The sequence below is a fragment of the Hylobates moloch genome, unplaced genomic scaffold, assembly GCF_009828535.3.
Source record: "Hylobates moloch isolate HMO894 unplaced genomic scaffold, HMol_V3 SCAFFOLD_8, whole genome shotgun sequence".
NCBI classification, from domain to species: Eukaryota; Metazoa; Chordata; class Mammalia; order Primates; family Hylobatidae; genus Hylobates; species Hylobates moloch.
Window position 1 is genome coordinate 31,273,883 of NW_026652283.1, and position 8,598 is coordinate 31,282,480.

The 8,598-nt window shown below is 42.3% G+C and overlaps 1 protein-coding gene across 1 annotated transcript in view; it reads left to right on the plus strand.

The window, feature by feature from the left end:
- Positions 1 to 8,598, plus strand: part of LOC116472404 (leishmanolysin-like peptidase) — a 38,995-nt gene that overhangs the window by 28,192 nt on the left and 2,205 nt on the right. The gene's annotated exons all lie outside the window — the stretch shown is intronic.

Below are 8,598 nucleotides of genomic sequence, written 5' to 3' on the forward strand. Positions count from 1 at the left end.
GTGAGCCACCACTCACGGCCTAAATTTGGTGGTTTAAACAGCAGAGTTTGTTCTCTCACAGTTCTGGAGGCCAGACACTTGAAATTAAGGTGCTGGCAGGGCCATGCACCTTCAGAAGGCTCTAGGAGAGGCTCCTTCCTGGCCTCTTCCTGCCTCTGGTGCCCCTGGCATTCCGTGTCTTATGGCAGCAGAACTCCAATCTCTGTCTCTGTCTTCACATGGCCACCTTCTCCTTTGCTGTCTCGTATAAGGATACTTGTCATTGGCTTTAAGGCTCACTGTAACCCAGGAGATGGACTCATCTCTAGATCCTTACCTTAATTACATTGGCAAAGACCCTTATTCCAAATAAGTCACATTCTGAGGGACCACAGGTTAGTATGTGTGGAGCTCTGTGGTGTATCTTCTGGGGCCACTATGCAATCTACTATACTCACCTTATTTATTCTTATTTTTTGTCATTTTGCTAATGTGAAGGGTGGCAGGTGTCTGAAAGGAATGGATGGCGAAGACATCAGGGAGGGACTTGCTAGTACCAGGGATGGGGCTGGAGAAGGAAATGGGAGACTGAATAGGGAAAGCAGGAAGTAGAAGACTCAGATTACAGAGTAGCCAAGGACTCTCCAATTTCAGGCTCAGATGTAGACACAAGATCAAGAGCAGAGTGGCCAGAAACAGAGACAGAATTAAGAAAAAGCCAAAGCCAAGGCAGTGGGGAGGGTTTGAAGACAGTGCTCATGGATTCTGGTAATGAGCTGCATTTGCAGTGTGATAAAAGTTTAAGGACATTTATAGGTAATGCACATAAAGCATATAACAAGCATAAATAACCTTGTTATATAAACCCAGGACTTAAAATGGGGTCACGTTTAATAGTAACAACCCATATATTACTGGGTCTTGCCCCTGTCGGGTACTGTAACATCTCTATCCAAGTATGCACCCACCGCACCCCCACAATTATTTCTGAGAGCTCCCATGAGCTGTCCTCCTGGACTCGCAAACATGGCCTGTCAAGGCATTCGCCATTTCCTTCCTCTCCTGCCTCAACCCTTTCTGGTAAAATCCACTTTTGGGTTTCTGCTGCCCCCTAACTGGCACAAGGGGGCCTCACTACCATCTCTCATGGCCCCAGTGAGCCCCTTTCTGCCAGGTTCCACCATGCCTTGCTGCCTGATTTTGCTGAGCACACCTGGTGCCAACACCACTTCAGCAGTAGACTCTCTTCCAGGAAACAACACCACAAAGGTGGTGGAATCCTCCAGCATCAAAATGGCACTGGTCCTCAAAGTGCACTTCACTGAATTCCATGAAAACGTGACAACACGGTTTTCCTTCCCTATAATGTCACCTTTTCCACTGGAGTTTATAGCAATGCTGCTTGTGTCTCAGTGGGCGGCAGACTTTCACTTATTGTCTTCACATCCCCATACACCGTCCCTACAATGTGATGCAGACATCCACTCTATATGCATATGAACACCAGTGAGAGCCCATAAAGACCTGAGCAGAAGGGCACATCCAAGTGACCAACAAGCACCAAGCCGGAACAGCCCTAGGACAACTGATGAATTTCTGGGTCAAGGGAAGAAAAGAAGAAAGAGGAAGGGTAACACACAGAAAGAGGTCATTACTATTCATCCTCTGCGCATCTAGGAGAACTTTTTGTAAGTTTTGCATGAGTTCCCTAGCACAGGGTCTGGCACATGGGTCATCCATAAGTATTTGTTAAATGATCAATGAGCTGGAGGAATCAATCCTGTGAAATCATGAGCTTGGGCCTCCTTTGGTAACAAAGGCCCCATGACCATCCTCATCATCTGAGAACTCTCCTTCCTGTACAACAGGACTCACTTTCATTTGCCCTTGATTCCCCAGCCCAGTCAGGAAACTGGGATTTTCCGAATCAGTGGCATATTTGCCTACAAGGCTATTTTTATTGAAATAGGAAATCAGACAAGGGAAAAGTCAGTGGGGAAACTGCCAGATATTCAAGCAGTTTAAGTTTTAAGACCCTTGGGCAAAACCAGTAATTGCCCAGGTTTAAGCAAAGGGAAGCAGATGCTGCTCACCCACACAATGAATTGTCCTGAAACCCTAAAGGGCTTAGACAGGAATCCAGGCTAGAAAACTAACCAATAGCATTTAGAGGAGAAACAGACAAGTAACATGATAGACAGCCATGTTTTCAACCTATGGGCTGTGACCCAGAAGTAGTTTGTGAAATCAATTTAGGGAGTTGATTCCAGCATTAAAAAAAAAAAAAAAAGTACTAGAATACAATAGGATAGAATAGAACAGACAATTTCAATGAGTAATGGTAAGCATTGTTTCCTTGATGTATTTTGCTTTGGAATGTATATGTATATGCATATCTATACCTATATATGAATGCAAACACACACACATGCGTGCATGTGAGTCCTGGGTAGCAATGTAAAATGTATTGTTTATTGTGAGCTACGTAAAAAATGTTTGAAAGGCCTGCTGCAGAGAAGACAGGCAGATACAGTCATGGAAAACCAGAGAGTGCACATCCCACCAGAAGGGCAGCTACAACTCAGTTCCAAATGATTCTTGCTATAGCTTAGGATTTCCGAAAGAAGCCAGAAATCTGCATCTTTGTTAAATGTCATAATTTTTAAATGTTGGCAACCAGTTCAACGAAACAAAACAAAAAAAGTGAGGCTGGGCGTGGTGGCTCACGCCTGTAATCCCAACACTTTGGGAGGCTGAGGCAGGTGGATCATCTGAGGTGGGGAGTTCGAGACCAGCCTGACCAACATGAAGAAACCCTGTCTCTACTAAAAATACAAAAATTAGCTGGGTGTGGTGGCGCATGCCTGTAATCCCAGCTACTTGGGAGGCTGAGGCAGGAGAATCACTTGAACGTGGGAGGCAGAGGTTGCGGTGAGCCAAGATCAAGCCATTGCATTCCAGCCTGGGCAATAAGAGTGAAACTCCATCTCAAAAAAGAAAAAAAAAAGTGTAGTGCATATATATGTGTTGAAAACAGCCCACAGACACACAGCTTGTTTTCTCTATCCTAGAGTAATACTCTTATAAACCTACTCTTCAGAAAGATGTTACTGATCATTCTCTTGTTCACAAATATTGACTGCCTCTTCCTACAAGCCCTTGCCTTTAGATTATATAATCCACTCACTAACATCAATCTTGGACATCTGATCTCCTTTGGCCAATGAAATGTGAGTGTAAGTGAAGTGTGTGCCACTTCTGAGCCAAAGCTCTAAGAACTTGTGTGTGGCCCATTGTGTTGCCATCTCTCTTTTCTCTCTGCCTGGAGACCAGCAATGCCCCATATTGAGGCTGTCCCTTCAAAGAAGCTGCCAGAATGATGCTGATGTGGAGCAGACCCACTGACTGTTGGAAATAGACATGCAGCAAGAACAAGAGTTAAACCTTGCCTTAAGCTACTGAGATCCTCAAGTCACGTGTCACTGTTAAGATAACCAAGCCTCAGTCCACTGATACATTGCTTTACATAGATCATAATCAACCCTATTAAGTAATTTTTCCAATAATCCTTTATTTATTTGTGGGCGGAGGATTACCCAGGTGCCGAGGCAAGAAACTGAAGGCACAAACTGTTTCAGTATAATCAAGAAAACAGAATAAGAATAGTTATAATACAAGTTAGATATAGAGATGATCATGGACATTATTAATCATTAGTATAAACATTATTAATCATTAACTTTTAATATTACTCTTTGTTGTATTACTAATATAACCAAGGAATAACAGCGGGTATAGGGTCAGGTGCTGAAGGGACATTGTGAGAAGTGACCAAGAAGACAAGAGGTGAGCCCGCTGTCACACCCACATAAGGGCCACTTGAGGGCTCCCTGGTCAAGTGGTAACGCCAGTGCCTGGGAAAGCACCCGTTACTTAGCAGACTGTGAAATTGAGTCTTCCTTTCTTTGGAGGACTCAGGGAACATTCTGCTCCACCAGCTTCTTGTGGGAGGTTGGATATTATCCATTCCTGCCCACAGGCATCCGGAGGCTTAAACCCCTCCCTGTGGTGCTGTGCTTCAGTGGCCACGCTCCTTGTCCACTTTCATGTTCCTCCTGTACTCCTGGTTCCTCTTTGAAGTTGTTAGAAGATAGTGGTAGAAGAAATAGTGAAAGTCTTCAAGTCTTTGATCTTTCTGATAAATGCACAGAAGAAAATGCTGACGTATGCTGTCTTCCCTCTGCTTCAGTTACCTACAAGGGAAGGGCCCCCTGTCCTATGATCACATGACTTGCTTGACCTTATCAATCACTTGGACGACTCACCCTCCTTACCCTGCCCTGTTGTCTTGTATACGATAAACATCAGCGCGCCCTACCATTCGGGGCCACTACTGGTCTCTGCGTCTTGGTGGTAGTCGTCCCCCAGGCCCAGCTGTCTTCTCTTTATCTCTTTGTGTTGTGTCTTTATTTCTTAGATCTCTCGTCTCCACACACGGAGAGAACATCCACTAAGCCCTGTAGGGCTGGACCCTATATTTATTACTTTAAAATAATAGCATATCAAATGACCAAGAGACATATTAAAAGGTCTTCGATTTCATTAGTCATAAGGAAAATACACGTTAAAACCATAGTACAATATCACTATACACTCGCTAGTGACTAAAATGAAAACGCATCAAAATGAAATAAAATACTGAAACGAAAGTTTTGAAATGAAATTGAAAATGAAAGTAAGTATTGAAATGAAAAAATACCGAATATTGGTGAAGCTGTGGAAAAAGCAAACCCTCACATATTGGGCCTGTATACTGGTACAACCACTATGGAAAATTGTTTGGCAGTCTCTACTAAAGCTGAACAAGCATACTCCGCTGCAATTCTACCTCTAGGCGTATAATAAACAAAAATGCTCATATACATGCTCCAAAATACATGAACAAGGATGTTCATAGTAGCTCTTTCATAATAGCCAACTATCTGAAACAACTGAAATGTCAAATGACAACAGAATGGAAAAATTAAATGTAGTATATTCACACAATGAAATACATGTATACACACATACATGTATCATCTATATATTATATATATTGAGAATGAAATGAACTGTGGCCACATGCAACCACTTGAATAAATTGCACAAACATAAGGTTCCATTGTATAACCATATTTACTGTAATTCATTCTATTTACTGTAATTCATTCTATTTACTGTGGATGGTAATTTGAGTTGTTTTTAGTTTTCTCTGTTACAAACAGTGCTGCTGTGAGTTTTGTTGTCTACATCTTCTGACTCAAAAGTGCAAGGCTTTCTAGGGTTCATACCTACAATTGGAATTGCTAGATCTTAGGATCTATACATCTTTAGTTTTACTAGATAAGGCCAAACAGTTTTTCAAGATGGTTGTACCAAATTACATGCCTACTCTCAATGTTTGAGAGTTCCTTGACTACCATCTTGACCAACATTTGATATTATCCACACCTTTCTAAAGTCTTTGAAGTCTCCAAAGAGATATGGAGGCTTGATAAAATGCTACATAAGTTCTTACAATCACTAGATCTATAGTGAGCAATACAAATAACATATTTTATATTCCAGAACAAATATAATTTTACATGTATATACTTTTACTTCCCTAACAAAATGTCCAAACTTTTCTCAACATTTTTGAAATTTCTGAAAAATTTGCATTTCTCATCCTAGTGATGCTTAAAAAAGATTTTTTTTTTTTTTGAGACGGAGTCTCGCTCTGTCACCAGGCTGGAGTGCAGTGGCACCATCTTTGCTCACTGCAACCTCCGCCTCCCCGGTTCAGGCAATTCTTCTGCCTCAGCCTCCTGAGTAGCTGGGACTACAGGCGCACACCACCATGCCCAGCTAATTTTTGAATTTTTAGCAGAGACGGGGTTTCACCATGTTAGTCAGGATGGTGTTGATCTCCTGACCTTGTGATCCGCCCACCTTGGCCTCTCAAAGTGCTGGTATTACAGGCGTGAGCCACCACACCCAGCCAGAAAAGATTTTATACATTAAAAAGAAATTAAGTTCTTATTTGTGTCTGATGATGAACTGCATAATTAGATACTGCAATTTGTTAATATTATTCAATAAAATCAAACTAACATTGAATGAGAATCTGTTCACGTCAGTGTTTATTTCACGTAATGCTAATAACTTCCTTTTTACAGATAAAAAACAAAAGATAAGAGAAGTGTTGAATCCACAGTGACACAGCCAATTGGTGGCTGGGTCAGAATACAAACCAGGGTCTGATTACAAAACAACTTTATCTTCATTAGTCATCACTGTCTCTTTTTACAATTTTCCTTCTATTATTTGTTCAATTTTTCAAAATAGAAAAACTTTTCTTTATCATTTTGTAAAAGAGAAATCTTTCTGGCTTTAAAACCTGAAGCTCAACAAAACTGGGTAAATCTCAGCTCTATCAGTTTCCTGTGTGTAGCCTTTGGCAGGTGAATTGACCACCTTAAGGTTCAGTCTTATGATCTGACCCAAAGTGGGGATGATAATCATATGTATATCAGAGGATAGCTGTGAGGGTTAAATTAGATAAATAATGGCAAAGGGCAGGGCGTAGTGGCTCACACCTGTAATCCCAGCATTTTTGAAGGTCAAGGCGGGAGGACTGCTTGAAGCCAGAAGTTCGAGACCAGCCTGGGCAACATAGCAAAAACTCGTCTCAAAAAATTAAAAAATTAGCTGGGCATGGTAGTTCATGGCTGTAGTCCTGCCTACTCAGGAGGCTGAGACAGGAGGATTGCTTGAGCCCAGGGGGTCAAGGTTGCAGTGAGCTATGATTGTACCACTGCACTCCAGCCTGGGCCACAGAGTGAGACCCTATCTCTAAAAGAATAAAAAATAAAAAATAATAATGGCAAAGACTTAGCATAGTGCCTTGCAAATAGTAAGTGTTCAATATATGCTCTATTAATAAATTAATAACTATAATTAATATCATTAATATGCTCTATTATTGTCAAGTCAACATTTATTAAGGGTAATATTTTAATATGCCTGGCTGCACTACTGATCTTTGTGACTTCATATCCAGCAAAGCATCTGGCACAGGCCAGCTGGCCAAGGGAGTAATTCTGATTGGGTGTCAGGGATGTCCTATGAAAGATGACACTTAGGTGAGACCTGAATGATGAGAATGAGCCAGCTATCTGGGGCAAAGCACCACAAGGAGAGCGAACAGCCAGAGCAAAGGCCGTAAGGGAGAAAGCAGCAGCACGCAGGCCAGTGTGGCTGGAGCAGTGTGAGAGGTAAGCAGGTGCCTGATCACAGCCTTGCAGAACACAGCTGAAAATTTGGGTGGTTTCCACAAGTTCCATGCCTCATCGTTAGGAGATTTTTAAGCCAGTGAGTAATATGGCATAAACAAGGAATATCTGTAGAATAAATGAGCATTTTTCAAGGTTCACATTAGCAGTATGCCTCTACTACCTTAAGAGGTAAGATTTTGGCATGGACAGGGCTTTTTCAAACTCTGTCCAGATGACTGGCACACGGTGGCTGTTACCAACTGAATGTTTGAGTCCCCCCAAACTCCTGTGTTGAAGCCCCAATTCCCAATGTGATGGTAGTTGGAGATAGGGCCTTTGGGAAGTAAATGGGATTGGATGAGGCCATGAGGCTGGGGGATGATGGGATCAGTGCCTTTATATGAAGAGACATCAGCGAATCTGTCTTGTCTCTTTCTCTCCACGCAAGCACAGAGGAAAAGTCACGTAAGGATGCAGCAAGAAGGTGGCTGTCACAAGCAGGAAGAGGGCCCTCAGCAGGAACCAGATCAGCAGAGACCCCGATCTTAGACCTCTCAGACTCCAGGACTGTGAGAAATCAATTTCTGTTGTTTGGGCCACCTGGTCTGTGATATTTTGTTATGGCAGCCCAAGCAGACTAATACAGTGGCCAAGATGTGGTCCAAGAAGAATGAATGAATCTCATGAAAACACTGAATGCATCTTACTTAATGCTTCTGCTTTGGGAGAAAAAAATGCCTCTCGAGCTCAGGGAGAACAAAACAGACTAATTAAACCAGGAGAATAGTAAAGGAAATTGCTTTTTAAGCAAGGTTATATATTGGTTCATTGCTCATTTCTACTTGCACCAGAGGGAAATTAGATAAAGTAGTCACTAAATTCCAGAAGACTCGGCCCAAATTTCCTTCATCTAATTCAAAGGCTCGATTCAGCAAGGGGCAGATGATGTGACTGTCCCAATTGAATGAGACAGTGACCATGCAATGTGCTGCTCTTGACATAGCCTGCTGAACAGGGGAGGAAAGATCTTGGGGAAGGTCAGGTTTTTATTTATGTGCTTGTGCTGCCTATGGATTTCTAAATAGATGTTACAAGTGATGATGTCAAAACGTGGTACCTGTTCGGAGATTTAAATTTTCTATTTTGCTAATTCAGCAAATATTCACTGAGCATCTACGAATGCCAGAGCCTACTCTGGAAGCTTGGGATACAGCAGTGAATATGGCAGGTGGGATACGGCAGTGAATATGGCAGGTGGGATACGGCAGTGAATATGACAGGTGGGATACGGCAGTGAATATGGCAGGTGGGATACGGCAGTGAA